At 37.0% G+C, this 13,961-nt stretch overlaps 1 protein-coding gene across 4 annotated transcripts in view; it reads right to left on the bottom strand.

Moving 5' to 3' along the window:
* The window catches only part of PDE4D (phosphodiesterase 4D), a 1,583,646-nt gene that overhangs the window by 1,324,739 nt on the left and 244,946 nt on the right, over nt 1-13,961 (bottom strand). The window contains exon 1 of one of the 4 annotated variants that reach the window (XM_069556478.1): nt 4,349-4,653. The exons of the other annotated variants lie outside the window; for them this stretch is intronic. The gene's annotated coding sequence lies outside the window, so the exon portion shown is untranslated. Of the gene's footprint in view, nt 1-4,348; nt 4,654-13,961 lie in introns of those variants that run through there. 4 annotated transcript variants of the gene reach the window in all.

The raw sequence follows: 13,961 nt of genomic DNA, 5'->3' as shown, positions 1-13,961 counted from the left end.
ATGCTGCCATTTCAAAAGTAGATCATTAGCCTTTTTTCCTCATTGTGCTACAGACTGGAGAAAATTTTATAATAGTTGTCTATCAGTCTATAGACTAGCATTTATGGACCAGGGCCTAACAAGTTCCATTACATTTTCCAAAGAAAGGCAACTCCTGAAAGAAAGCTCTAAACTAGCACCTCACATTTTAGTGTGCATGACAACCATCAGGAGAGATTTTTTTAAATTTCAGATACCATTTGCAACTCAAAAATTTTTATTTATGATGTTGGAGGTAAACCCAAAGAACTGCACTTTTAAAGAGTATCCTGGTAATGTTTCTAAAAATTTAATTTACAAATGAATCATCTGACCACCTGGGATATTTGTTAATGAGATTTTTATTTTGGAATACTTTCAAATTTACAGAATCTTGATTTTGCAAGGTATCATGGTTATTTTAGATGTTAATATTAGGGGAAGCTGGATAAAGGGCATATGAGAATCTTCTGCACTATCTTCACAACTATTTTTATAAACTAACATCAATATAATGTTATTAACTAAACTGCAGATTTTCCTAGGATTACATTAATTTCTCCATTAATATCCTTTTTCTATTTCAGGATACCACATTGCCTTCAGTCTGGAATCTTCACAAAATGAAGTTTCTGCATTCATTTGAAGATATTTTCTATAATATTTTTAGTTACAAGTATATTGAAACTTCCCAGAGTTTTCTGAATTAGAGAGCATTTCCCCCACCATGAACCTTTTTAATTATACATATCCATTCTTCTTTATCTATTCATCTGTTGCTGGACACTTAGGTTGGCAATAGTATTTAAATAATGATGCTATGAACCCTGGGGTGCATGTATCATTTTTAATTAGTGGTTTCATTTTTTTTTTTCAGATATATACCCAGGAGTGGAATTGCTGGGTCATGCTGTGCTTTGCTGTGCTTAGTTGATCAGTCATGTCCCACTCTTTGTGACCCCATGGACTGTAGCCCGCCAGGATCCTCTGTCCATGGGGATTCTCCAGGCAAGAATATTCCCCTGGAGTGTTGCCATGCCCTCCTCCAGGGGATCTTCCCAACTCAGGGATCGAATCCACGTCTCCCACTTTGCAGGCAGATTCTTTACCCTTTGAGTTACCAGGGAAGCCCAAGAATACTGGAGTGGGTAGCCTATCCCTTCTTCAGGGGAACTTCCTGACCCAGGAACTGAACTGGGGTCTCCTGCACTGCAAGTGGCTTCTTTCCCAGCTGAGCCACCAGGGAAGCCCCGCTGGGTCATATGGCAGTTCTACTTTTAGTTTTTTTGAGAAACCTCCAGACTGTTTTCTATAGTGGCTACTCCAATTTGCGTTACCACCATCAGAGGCACAACAGTACTTTTACCACATCCTTGCATTAACCTTCAGTTTTAAATATTTTCTACTTTTTTATGTTTCACATTGATTCTTGTTGTTTAGAAGTGCATTCATTAATTTTGAAATCTATCTGGGTTTTTTGTTGTTGTTGTCTTTTTGCATAAATTTTTAGTTTCCTGGTAGTCAGATACTGCCTATTCCCAATTCTCTCTATCTCTCCTGCCAGAATGCCTGCAAAACACTGTATTTTCTCTTTCTCTCCAACATGTCTCAACTTTTCTCTCATATTTTCTTTTTCTCTTTAGTGCATTCTGATTGATGTTTTTTAACATCACATTAAAGTTGATTAATTCTCCCTTCAGTTAAGTCTAATTAGTTGTTTGATCCATTTGATAATTCTTTATTTCAAGTGCTATGTTTTCATTTTTAGAACTTCTACTTTTTGAAGACCTAACTTTTCTTATTCATAATTTGTTTTCATTGCTTAGTCACTTTAAATATTCTTATTTTATACTATCCTATTAGATATTTCCGTCATTTAAAGGTGTTAGGTTTTAATCCTGCTCATTGTTACATTTTATAACTCCTACTCATGGGGGCCTTTTTTCTTATATTTTATAATTTTAGGTTATAATTTAATTTTTAGAAGGAATCTATCTGTAGGAAACCTACAAAGTTTGGATTTATGGTAATCTTCCTAAGAAACTTACAAAAGATTTTTCCAGATGTTTGAGAGTTATCAGTGGCCTAGGATCTTTTGAGTTAATTTCTCAAGTTGTGTTTCTTTTCTGTATTATACAAGGAGTACATATTCAAATCCCAAACCTAAAAGAGGCACACATCCACACATCTTCTTTTCTAAGACACATCTTTCTTGTTTGTTCTGTGCTAATGGTGGGTTTTCTTCTAGAGCCTCCCACTCAAAATCATAACTTTGTCTTGAAGATCTCTGTTTCAACACGCAGAGTCTCAATTTTTCATCTCATATTTCTGCATCGTTGTTAAAACCGAAGCCCTTGCTTTAAGGAGACGAGTTACATCCTCCCAAGACTGGCCACAGCATCATTCACATTTTTATCCCTGAGATTTTCAATTCCATCTATACTTCTGACTCACAGTGATAGCTTTACTTCCTTTAAAGATCAGATATACAAGAAAGAGGATGTTTATTTAATCTAGTATTTCTAAGTGTTTACACAAGCCACACAACTAAACTTATCAGCCAGTTTTCTAGACCTGAAAGTAAAAAATAATTTCTTTTCTCTAGTGAGAATTAACACTATCACAGTTGGCAAGCTGAGTCATTATAAATTACCAATTGTGAAACTTCCAGTATTCTTGGGTTTCCCTTGTGGCTCAGCTGGTAAGGAATCGCCTGCAATGTGGGAGACCTGGGTTTGATCCCTGGGTTGGGCAGATCCCCTGGAGAAAGGAAAGCTACCCACTCCAGTATTCTGGCCTGGAGAATTCTATGGACTGTGTAGTCCATGGGGTCGCAAAGAGTCAGACACTTGAGCGACTTTCATTTCAAGTTCAAAAGTGTTTTATCCATACTTATTTTATACTCTCAGACCCAGTTTCAGGAAACCATATCAAAATATATATATTTAAGGTCCATACACAGCCCAGAATTCCAATTCTAAAACTTTACACTGTACCTCACATGGATCCCAATAAGTCCTTCAATTTTTCTGGACTTTCTCAGAAGTTCTTCGAATCACATTTTCCTCGAATATCTAAGCACAGATCACTTTCCATGTAAGTTTTCCCTGCTCACTATCAACAAATTTCAACAACTTTTCTTCTTTCTTTTCATTCATTAGATATAGCTTTCCTAAGTGCCTGCTATATTCCAGATACTAGGGATGTTGTCCAAAACAAATCTAACCCCTGGTCACAGAGTTTAAATCTTAGTGCAGGGGAAAGAAGACAAATATAAACAAATTAATAAATATATTAATTAACTATATTAAATAATACATATATTTTAGGTTGAAATAAAATTATAAATTAATAACTATATTTTAGTTTAAAGAATATGAAATGGCCAAATTTAGTTTGAAGCATATGAAATGGCCAGATTCTTGACCCACAAAAAAGGCAATTTCATACCATTTAACTTAATGGAATGTGACAGGTGATGATAAGTGCTACAAAGAGGAGGGCAGGGAGGGTAAGTAGACAGAGAGGGATGAGGTGGGTGTGAGTATGTTATTTTAGATACCATGGCTACAAAAACCTCTCTCAAAATGTGCTGTTTGAACAGAGATGGAGATGAATGAAAAAGTGAGTGATGCGGATGGATGTCTGGAGGAAGAATACTCCAGTGACAGGAATGTGATGTGAAAAGGTTCTCAGAAGGGAGTGTGGATGGCATATTCAAGGAACAGTGAGGAAAGGAGAGGGACCCGAGGGGAATAAATAAACAGGGTGAGATAAGATTAGAGAAGGGTCCAGGGCAGACCCTATAATGCAACATCAGCCACAGTAAAAAACTGCCTATCTCACTGCTAGTGAGATGGGAAGCCCTTAGAAAGTTTGGAAAGCAGAGTGGTAAAACCTGACTTGTATTTTCAGCGGTGTGGAGGCCAGCCTCCAGGGCAGAAAGAGCACGGGGAAATTAGTGAGGAGGCTACTGCTCTAGCCCAGGTGCTAGACCCTTGTAACTAAGACTCGAGTGGCAGCCAAGGCAACAGGAGAGGCTGCACACCCACAGTTCTTTCATGACTCTCCTAATCTTTCCTTTTTAAAACTTATTTGTCTCACCCATGTTTTATCACAGCAAGTACATTGTCAAGCTTTCATATCCTGAGTTTGGTGATCCTGGGGGCAAAATCATCTTGCCTCCCTGCTAATTCTGATAAGAAACTTCTAGATCATTCTGAATTCAGCACCCCCGAAACCTACATTTGCATGTACCAGAGCCTAACACATCTATATCACCACTCTACATAATGCATCTCTAATCACTCTCAAGACAATGGCACCATACCTGACTGAGGAGGAGCTGGCATTCACTCTGTAAGGAGCACCACCAGAAAATGAACATGCGTCTCTTCCCAGCGACTGTAACTGATGAGAGGACTCAGCCTGAGCCACAGCAGGAGATTCATTCATGGCCCACAGTGACGCAAGGTCACTCCTCTGGGTGAGAAAACTTCCTGACTGTATCCCTGCAGCTGGGCCCCTTCCTCTGAAGTTTCTATGCTTTACAACTCCCTGAAAAGGAAGTTGTCTTAAGGGGGTTGTAGCCCTTTAGGGAGAAGCTGACCACACAGCTTCAGGGCATGTTAATGCAACTTTTGCAACTTCTGGCCCCACTTCCCCCTCATACCCACAGAGGGCTCCATGTAGTCCATCGGACACTGAGGGAGAGTAACAAGTAATTAGCTGAGCAAGATCAATACGAGGTCGTCATGGAGGACAGAAACCCAGTTTCTGTCTCTCTGTGTCATGTATCATTCAAGGGTAAAGTATAAAAATGTTTATAAAATCCAGTTGGTCCAAGAGAACATGTCAAAAATCATTGATCCACATATCTTAAGTTTAAAAAAAAAATCCTAAAATACAGTTTGCATGCAGCATGCAAAGAGCCTGCCAAGGAGAGGATCTGACATTAAAATATCACTAATGTTATTACTCAGCCCTAAGACTCACACACTGAAGATTTAACAGCACAGAGCCTACATAGGGTCATAAGTAATAGTATTAAAATGAATATTCAAAACTTATTTTCTGAGAAGTATTTTTCAAAAATGCAACTGGACATACTTTTGTTTAAAAAATCTTCATTTTCACAATGATAAAGAACAAGAAGGCAGAAATCAAAATGCATTCATCACCCTGGTTTTTCCCTCTGCTTGTAAATAAAACAGACACTATACCACTTAGTATTTGAACAAAATTAAGGTAGATCTGAAGTGATGATATTTAAGACTACCAAGGCTGAAAATTACAGCCTGAATTCAATCTGCTATCAAAAGCACTCGAGATGTCAGATAATGTAAAAAAAAATTGAGGTAATGATTAAAAATTCCACTAAAAGGCCTTTCCTTGAATTTTGCTGCTGAAAATCCTCTTCTGCTAAAATTTCAAGGTTTCTTACAGTGTTTCTACATTTACTCTCTGACCCCAGTAACTGAAAATCTTCCTTTTCTGTAGACACTGATTTTATCATAAGACACATTGATTCTGCAGAAAATTGGAGTCCACTTTAAGAGTTTTTCACAGCATGGATATTTTTTCCATTAAAACTTTTTGTTCACTTTTCCTAATACTATGAAAATAATATAACAATACTGAGGAAGTTTTTTAGTTTGAAAGCTGATCCCAGATAAAAGCATGCTCTTCTGATGAACCTGTATCAGGCCCCCAGTCTTTGAGCAGTAAAGGTAAGCATCTTTAGAGGCAGGCTAGGAGTGTCACCAAGCAGGCAATAGTCTGGGTCTGGCTTGGCTCAAAGAAGCAAAATTTGCACAGAAAAGACCCTGTGTTCCTGGACCTCCTCAGTCTAGTAACTGATTATTTTCAAAATTTGAGATTAGGTGAATAACAAGGCTAAAAATGTATGGGGGTGGGGTAGAGAAATGCAAATCAAAACTACAGTGAGGTATCACCTCACACCAGTCAAAATGGCTGTCATCAAGAAATCCACAAACAATAAATGCTTGAGAGGGTGTGGAGGGAAGGGAACCCTCCTACACTGTTGATGGGAATATAAATTGGTACAGTCACTATGACTTCCCAGGTGGCGCTAGTGGTAAGGAACCCGCCTGCCAACTCAGGAGACACAAGAAACACGGGTTCGATCCCTGGGTCAGGAAGATCCCCTCGGGGAGGGCACGGCAATCCAGTATTCTTGCCTGGAGAATCCCACGGACAGAGGAACTTAGCGGGCTACAGTCCACAGAGTCACAAAGAGTCAGACATGACTGAAGAGACTTAAGCACACACTCACGTACAGCCACTGTGGAGAACACTATGGAGGTTCCATAAAAAACTAAAAATAGAGCTACCATATGACCCTGCAGTCCCACTCTTGGGCATGTATCTGGAGAAAAACATGCACCAAAAGGATACATGCATCCTAATGTTCATCACAACGCTGTTTACAAGAGCCAAGATATGGAAACAACCAAAGGAATGGAAAAGAAAATGTGGTATATGCAATTGAGCATTACTCAGCCATTAAAAAGAATGAAATAATGCCATTTGCAGCAACATGGATGGGCCTAGAGATTGTATACTAAGTGAGGTAAGTCAGACAGAGAAAGAGAAATAGTCTATGACACCACGTACATGCAGAATCTAAAAAGGAATGATAAAAGAGAATTTATTTACAAAATAGAAACAGAATCACAGACTTAGAAAATGAACTTATGGTTGCCAGGGGGGAAAATGAACTTATCGGGGAAAGGGAGTTAGCGAGTGTGGGATGGACCGGTACACATGGCTATATTTAAAATGGATAACCAGCAATGTATAGCACAGGGAACTCTGTTCAATGTTATGTGGCAGCCTGGATGGGAGGGGAATTTGGGGGAGAATGGATACATGCATATGTATGGCTGAGTCCCATTGTTGTGCACCTGAAAATATCACAAAATTGTTAATTGGCTGTATTCTAATATAAAATAAAAAGTTTTTAAGAAGTGTATGGGGGATGAAGAATATGGCATGAACATAATTTTTAAACAAAGAAAGATACATTTTTTTACTTATTAATTAAATACCTTTTAAAAAAAATAATCCCAGTCTAATTTGCAAAATTGATACTCCTAAATCCACAGCTTACTTTTTCAATATTTTTTTGGTCAACCATAAGCTACAGATCCATTTCAGTTTGTTTAGTTATATTCTTTCTAATGATATTTCAAAATAGCTGAAGTTCTACTGAAAAAGGAGAGCCTTTGAAACTATGGTAAACTAGTCACTGGGTTTTAGAGACAGTTGAAAGACTTGTGAAAGTATGGTAGTAGTAATGGCAGGGTTCTGGACTGACAATGAGACATGTAGAAATGCAGGATTGTACAGCTTTCAGTCTCAGTTTTGAGATTTGAGTCCTACAGAAGTGGACAATTGGAGCAGTATCTAAGAGGGCAGGAATCAACTGAAAGAAAAGTAATATACCCAGGACTGTACCTAATCCTTCCGGCTGGCCCCTTTTCCTCCTCATGGATCCTCTTTATCAATAAATTTTAAAAAGTGTTTATACCACTCCTGGGCTCTATTTTCCATTCCATGCCACATTCTAGGGGAAAAGCTAAAAGTATATAGATGAGCTAGAGCAAGATTTTGACTCCTACCATTTGGAACTTGACTAGTGATGAACAGGCTAGACTGAATTTTGGAGATGGTACAGCACTGGTGGATTAAGCCAATGCTTTGAAAGGCCAGTAATCACTGGACTACCAAACAAACAGCTCACCAGTAAATGGGTTCACCAGCAACTAAAGGCCAAAGGACAATAGTGCTGAAAGCCAATTTACGGAAACTAATCAGATGGCAAAACCTTAACCAGAAAGCACCCATGGTTCTGCTGATAACATCTGCTCTCCAGGTTTCAAACATTTAATTTTTAATCTAGGCTCCTATAGCACAGACTCTTTGCACCTTGCCCCAGAGATTCTGAGTAAATGCATTTTATTTTTAGATGTTTCCTCTCTTGACACAGGGTTCCACAAATATGAAAAAACAACTGATCCCCCAGGCATGCCAGGGGTTGTTGTTGTCTCCTCTCTTACTCTGTGGTCTCCTGGAAGCATTTAAAATAACAGTTAGCTGAGAAATGTTTTCCTGCAGAACAAGACACTTTTCCCTTGGCCCTAAAATGGGTATGCACTAAAAGGATTGAGTCTGCTTTGGAACATTAGGTTGGCCCTTTTTGATAAATTGAAGGTGCTTCAGAGTTAGGAGGCTGTCTTAATTTTACAGTAAAGAGCTCTCTTATGAGAACATAAGAAAAATCTCAGGTGGCATTTTTATTGAAAACATTATTATTCCCATTCTAGCAAAAGAATTTATTGTGAGGAGAAAAGTCATACCATCTTAATTAATGTTATTCACTTTTCTTTACAGAAGCTCATCTCTAACACGCTCAGAATTAGTACTGAAGTCAAGGGTATTAAATCAAAAGGAGCCAAATGTCTTGATGGAAAATAACAATTCAGAATGCATTTGTCAATATTTCACAAACTCTATGTCCCAGATTAATCTGTAAACGGAAACTGACTCAATGATAAATCACTCTGGGAACTATATGGTGTGATACACTGCTAATTCAACAAAGCCATCAACATATTACACCTTTAGAATCTTTCATGCTTCTGACAAGAATTCTCAATCAACCTTGATTCTTGGAAGAGTATATCTTTGATACAACTTTTCTTTCTACAGTCCTAAAATTTTATTTTAGTCAGAGTTGATAAACAAAAGGTAACATAATCTTGTCAAAGTAAAGACTGATGTTTCTCAAAGGAAAGCTATGTGGGAGACTAAATATGAAGCCCTTGTTCTTAATCTAAGATCACTTGAAAACGAGTCCAAGCTTCAACCAGAAATGTCAGTATTACACTGAGAGGCAAGAAAATACTTCTCTTCATTAAATCATTAAGCTTCTGAGGTCATTCATACTCATTCATACATGTTAGTATCCTCATTCCCCCAGAGAACTCAAATGGGAATAACTCTGTGGATATTCAGTCAAAAATGTTATCCTGTCCAGCTCCTATCTTTAAACAGGTGAAGCATTATTGATTTCATTTTACAGGCAAAGGAAGTGATTCCCAGAGCATCTCTGTTGCCAGAATTTACCTGTCTTTCCAACTAAACCAAAAATACTAGTAATTAGTAACAATATACAGGGTTTCCCTTGTGTCCTTTAACGTAATCCTGCAGCACAAATTGACTAGAGCTTCAAAATCATCTAGGAAAAGCCAAGTGCAAAATTAAGTAGACTCTTTACAGTGCAAGAAGCAGGAAGTATTAGCAGTTGTTAATAAAAACAGACCATGTCATCATGATGCTTAGACATAATCTGATTCGTGGTTTGAAAATCTGATACGTGGTTTGAAAAATCATTTAATTTGTATCTCAAGCTCCTAGCCTGTGAAATGTGAATATTAATGGTATCTACATCATAGAGTCACTGAAGAAATTAAATGAGAAAACATACATTAAGCATTTAATGTAGTGCCTGTCATATAGTAAATGCTCAATTAATACAGCTATTAATATACAATATGAGTGTTGATTAATGAGCATTGTTTTATGCATGAAAAATCTACTGAAAAGTAACAGCATGGTCCCAATACTTTCTAAAAGGGGAGGACTGCTACCTGACTTTAAATTTTGCTTCCTTGGGACAGTGTCATATTCCTTTCTATAAGTTCAATGATCACCCTTCACATCAGACCATCTCAACTATATCAGTTGAGATTAGAAAGAGCACCTTTATTTCAGCTTTACCAATAGTAACTCATTGGAACAACTCAGTATCCACAAGGAGTCTCTCTTTTGTATGCCACAATAACTATTCATGATTAATTTTCTATTTCCTAAAAAACATTCCAGTATCTCAAGATATTTGTCTTTGCAGTCAATGAGAAGTAGGTTCCAGTCCTGACTCTATTGCTTACTAGCTGTGTGACCTAGGCAACTCACTTCTCTCTAAGCCTCAATTTCTTCATTTGTAAATGAACATAATTATAACATAGAAGGCTGTTATATGTTTTAAGCAATTTAAATTCACAGTTACTTGCTCTTTATCAAATTCTCAAGAATAAACTTGCTTTTGGCTTTGATTTATTCTTGGGTCCGAAAAGATCTTCCAATCACAATCTAACCTCAGCAAGTGATTCCTCAAACATTGCTTCTATACATATTTTTACAATTCTCTAAATTGATGATGTCGTTTTGAATTATAATCTTAATGTTTAACAAGCTCATCATCTGTCTAGACACATATATCGTCAAAGAAAAAGTTCATGATTTCAGTATTACATTTGGAATCTCAGAATTTAATTCTAGTGGATAAACATTAGAGCACTTCTTCTATGCATCTTTACCAAGCCTAACTTACATGGAATCTCCAGGAAATTAATGTCATCGAATTGTCACTCCAATTAGCAAAAAGGATACTCTCTATTCTAAATTGCTGCCAAAACTGACACTACGTGTAGATTCCCAAAATCACATAATCAATACAATCAAGGATATTATCTCAAATTCACCATCAACTGGTCCATTATGTTTATAGTTTAAAAATCTTTAACATGGCCTCATCAGAAATTCAAAAACATCTTTTTTTAAAGTGTTTTAAAACCACTTATTTAAAGATTAAAGGACAAAAAATCTGAGTCTAATTTATTTCACAATGCTTAAATTATAGTTGCATTTAAAATATGAAATCAGTAGCCCTAAACATATGTGTCCCCAACCACCCAGAAATGTACTCACAACTTGAATCTCATGAATGTTTTAGAATAAAAGCTAGGCAAATAACTACATTTACTAGATACATATTACATGAAAAACTTTCTAGCCAACACATTGAAAAGTATAAAAGAAATATAACTGGCTCTCCCCTCAAGGATATAATAATACACACTCATAATCAAGAGGACTGATGTTCTGTGCTTAGTCACTCAGTCATGTCCAACTCCTTGCAACCCTATGGACTGTAGCCTGCCAGGCTCCTCCGGCTATGGGGATTCTCCAGGCAAGAATACTGGAGGGGGTTGTCATGCCCTCCTCCAGGGGATCTTCCCAACCAGGGATCGAACCCAGGTCTCCCACACTGCAGGTGAATTCTTTACTGTCTGAGCTACCAGGGAGGCCTGATAGATCAACACATTTTGTAGATGTGAGCTGACACAGGTGGATGAAACAGTGCCCACACTGACAGGGAAAGGAGTGGGCTTGGGAAAAACACACATTGGGGTGGAAACAAAAAAAGTTGAATTTTAAATTACTTAACAATACTACAGAGTCTAAAATTCACACAGAAAAGATGGCCAAGGAGAAACTGAATTTAATCCTATGTGCAACTAAGGAGGCACTGTACAATCTTAAGAGGAAAAACAATGACAAAAATAGTATTGAGGCAAGACTATCCTCAAATCATTTCCACCTTTTCTTAGAAGTTCTGCACAAAACCTTTACTTTTAAGGAGACTTTTTTTTTCTTTGTTACAGGACAATTTTCATAGCTTTAGCAGTTCCCAAACTAATTCTGAGTTTTTTAAGACAAAAAATTACTATTTATTTTAAAACTATGACCTGCATGCCTCGATATAGTTTTTAAAGTTTCTATCTTGTTGTAAATGGTGTCCTAAGCTAACAGTGTGTCTGGAGGCATTTAGCATTTAGCTCCCTGATAAAATGACAAGGGACTGAAATAGACTGCAGGAAACTTACATTAACTTCCGTCACATCGAGTGGTTTGGGGAGTGAAGCTATGTGAGGGAAAGCATTACTGCCAGCAGATGCTGACAGAACACAGCAGCTCCTCAGACAAAATGGACATTTCTCCATCAATAAGGGCCCCTCAACTCTGAGGAGTGTCAGAAGCAATCCCAGCAGCAGGGGGATGTGGTTTGCTGAATATAGACACACTCTGTCTCCTCTCCAAAAATGAGGTTTATTCTCATTACTCTTAAGGAGTCACACAAGCTGTTGGCAATTTGCTCCAGTGAAGAGCAAACCACATTGAGTGGTTGCAACACTTCAGACCTCCAAGAGCAGCAGAAGCAGAAGGTGCCCACGGCCTCCCGTTGACTGGCGATTTCTGGACCTTTCTAATAATAACTGAGACGAAGGGGCAAATGAAGTCTGTCACACACACATCACTAGCCAGGCCTGGTTTTTGCAATGCTGAACTAATAGAAAGAGGGGGCCATTTAGTAACTAACTGTATTACAAAACAGTCCACAGCACAGCCTGCCCTGGCTGCCAATCTTGATGGCAGCATCGCTCGGGTTCACACTGTTGTCTTGGCATCACCTAAAGCAGTGGTGTGTGCCTGCACCTGCAGAAGACAGCATGCTCTACGCAATGGAGCATTCATACAATTCAGTAGGAAAAATAAATGGACAGACACGAATTGGCAATTTATAAAAGAATAAAAATTATATATGTATATATATATATATATATAAATCATATATATATATGAAAAGGTTTGACCTCACTAATAAGACCACAAAATGAAACAAAATCAGGAACCATTTTTCCAATAAAATCAGTCAATATTTTTCAAAGCAAAAAAAAAATTCACTACTGGTGAATTTATATTGAATTTAGAATGTTCCTACCCATCAGAAATAGCAAATACTTTACAAATGTAATTATGTAAACATCATATGCAAATATACAAATTCTGGCAAGGCACTGAAATGAAAAAGCCACATGGTGAGATTTAGGATTTTCTTTTTTATAATTTTTAAAGTCTTACCATTTTTTGTATAATAAATAATTTAGCTTTTCAAAAAAAGAAAGAAATAGCAAATACTGACACAAACATCTGAAAAGTAGTTTGCCAATAGGTACATTATGCTTAAAAAATACCCAAAGGATAAACAGGAAAAAACTTCATGTTCAAAAATATTTAATTCAGCCCTTTTATATAGCCTCTGAAGATAAAGATAAAATTTATCTGAATAAATAAAGATAAAATGAGAGGGGAAGCTTAATAAGAAATAGGATAATAAAAGTATAAATATTTAAGAAAATATGCAGGAACAATTTTAAAATTCTGTTTGTTAAAATTGTGTCACCTGGGACTTATAAAATTTTTAAATTTTTATTGTGAAATATTTCTTATGTACAAAATAGTGCATATAATGATTATAAACACTTTATATAGTTTCAAGTGAAAAAAATGGGCTTCCCAGGTGGCCCAATGGTAAAGAAACAATCTGCAAAGCAGGCAGATTGATTTGTGGGTTTGATCCCTGGGTGGGTAAGATTCCCTGGAGAATGAAATGGCAACTCCCTCCAGTATTCCTGCCTGGAAAATCCCATGGACAGAGAAGCCTGGGCTATAATCTATGGGTTTGCAAAGAGTTGGACACAGCTTACCGACTAAATAGCTGCAAGTGAAAAAATCAGGACACAGTTATATATAGCACATGATTACAATTGTATATAAAAATTCCCTTTGCATAAAATATGTCTAGAGGGAAATAATTAGAAGTCTTGACAGTGATGATTCTTTGGTAGTAAAATTATAGGTATTTTTTTTCCTATTTTTCCCCACTTTCAAAATTTTATTTAACTTCTGTTAAATAGAAGCTCATTATATTTACCATCTCTAACTTCAGATGCTAAATTGGAGAAGTGTCAGAACCATCATATTTAGCTATTTATTTTTTTCAGCAAATATTTATTGAGTTCTTCCTATGATCACAAAACATCAGATATTAAAGACAGATAAATGCATATTAGACATATTTCGTGCTCTCCAAAAGCTCATAAGAAACGCTACAGAATGATGGAATAGCAATGTAGAAAAATAAACTCAGCATAAACTTAATGAATTAAATTCATAAGTACACAGTGGCAATATCCAAGATGAAAGATGAAGCACATTTCATAGGGTCTTGTCCC

The sequence above is a fragment of the Ovis canadensis genome, chromosome 16 (genome assembly GCF_042477335.2).
Source record: "Ovis canadensis isolate MfBH-ARS-UI-01 breed Bighorn chromosome 16, ARS-UI_OviCan_v2, whole genome shotgun sequence".
Lineage (NCBI taxonomy): Eukaryota > Metazoa > Chordata > Mammalia > Artiodactyla > Bovidae > Ovis > Ovis canadensis.
This window is presented reverse-complemented; position numbering and strand designations above follow the sequence as displayed.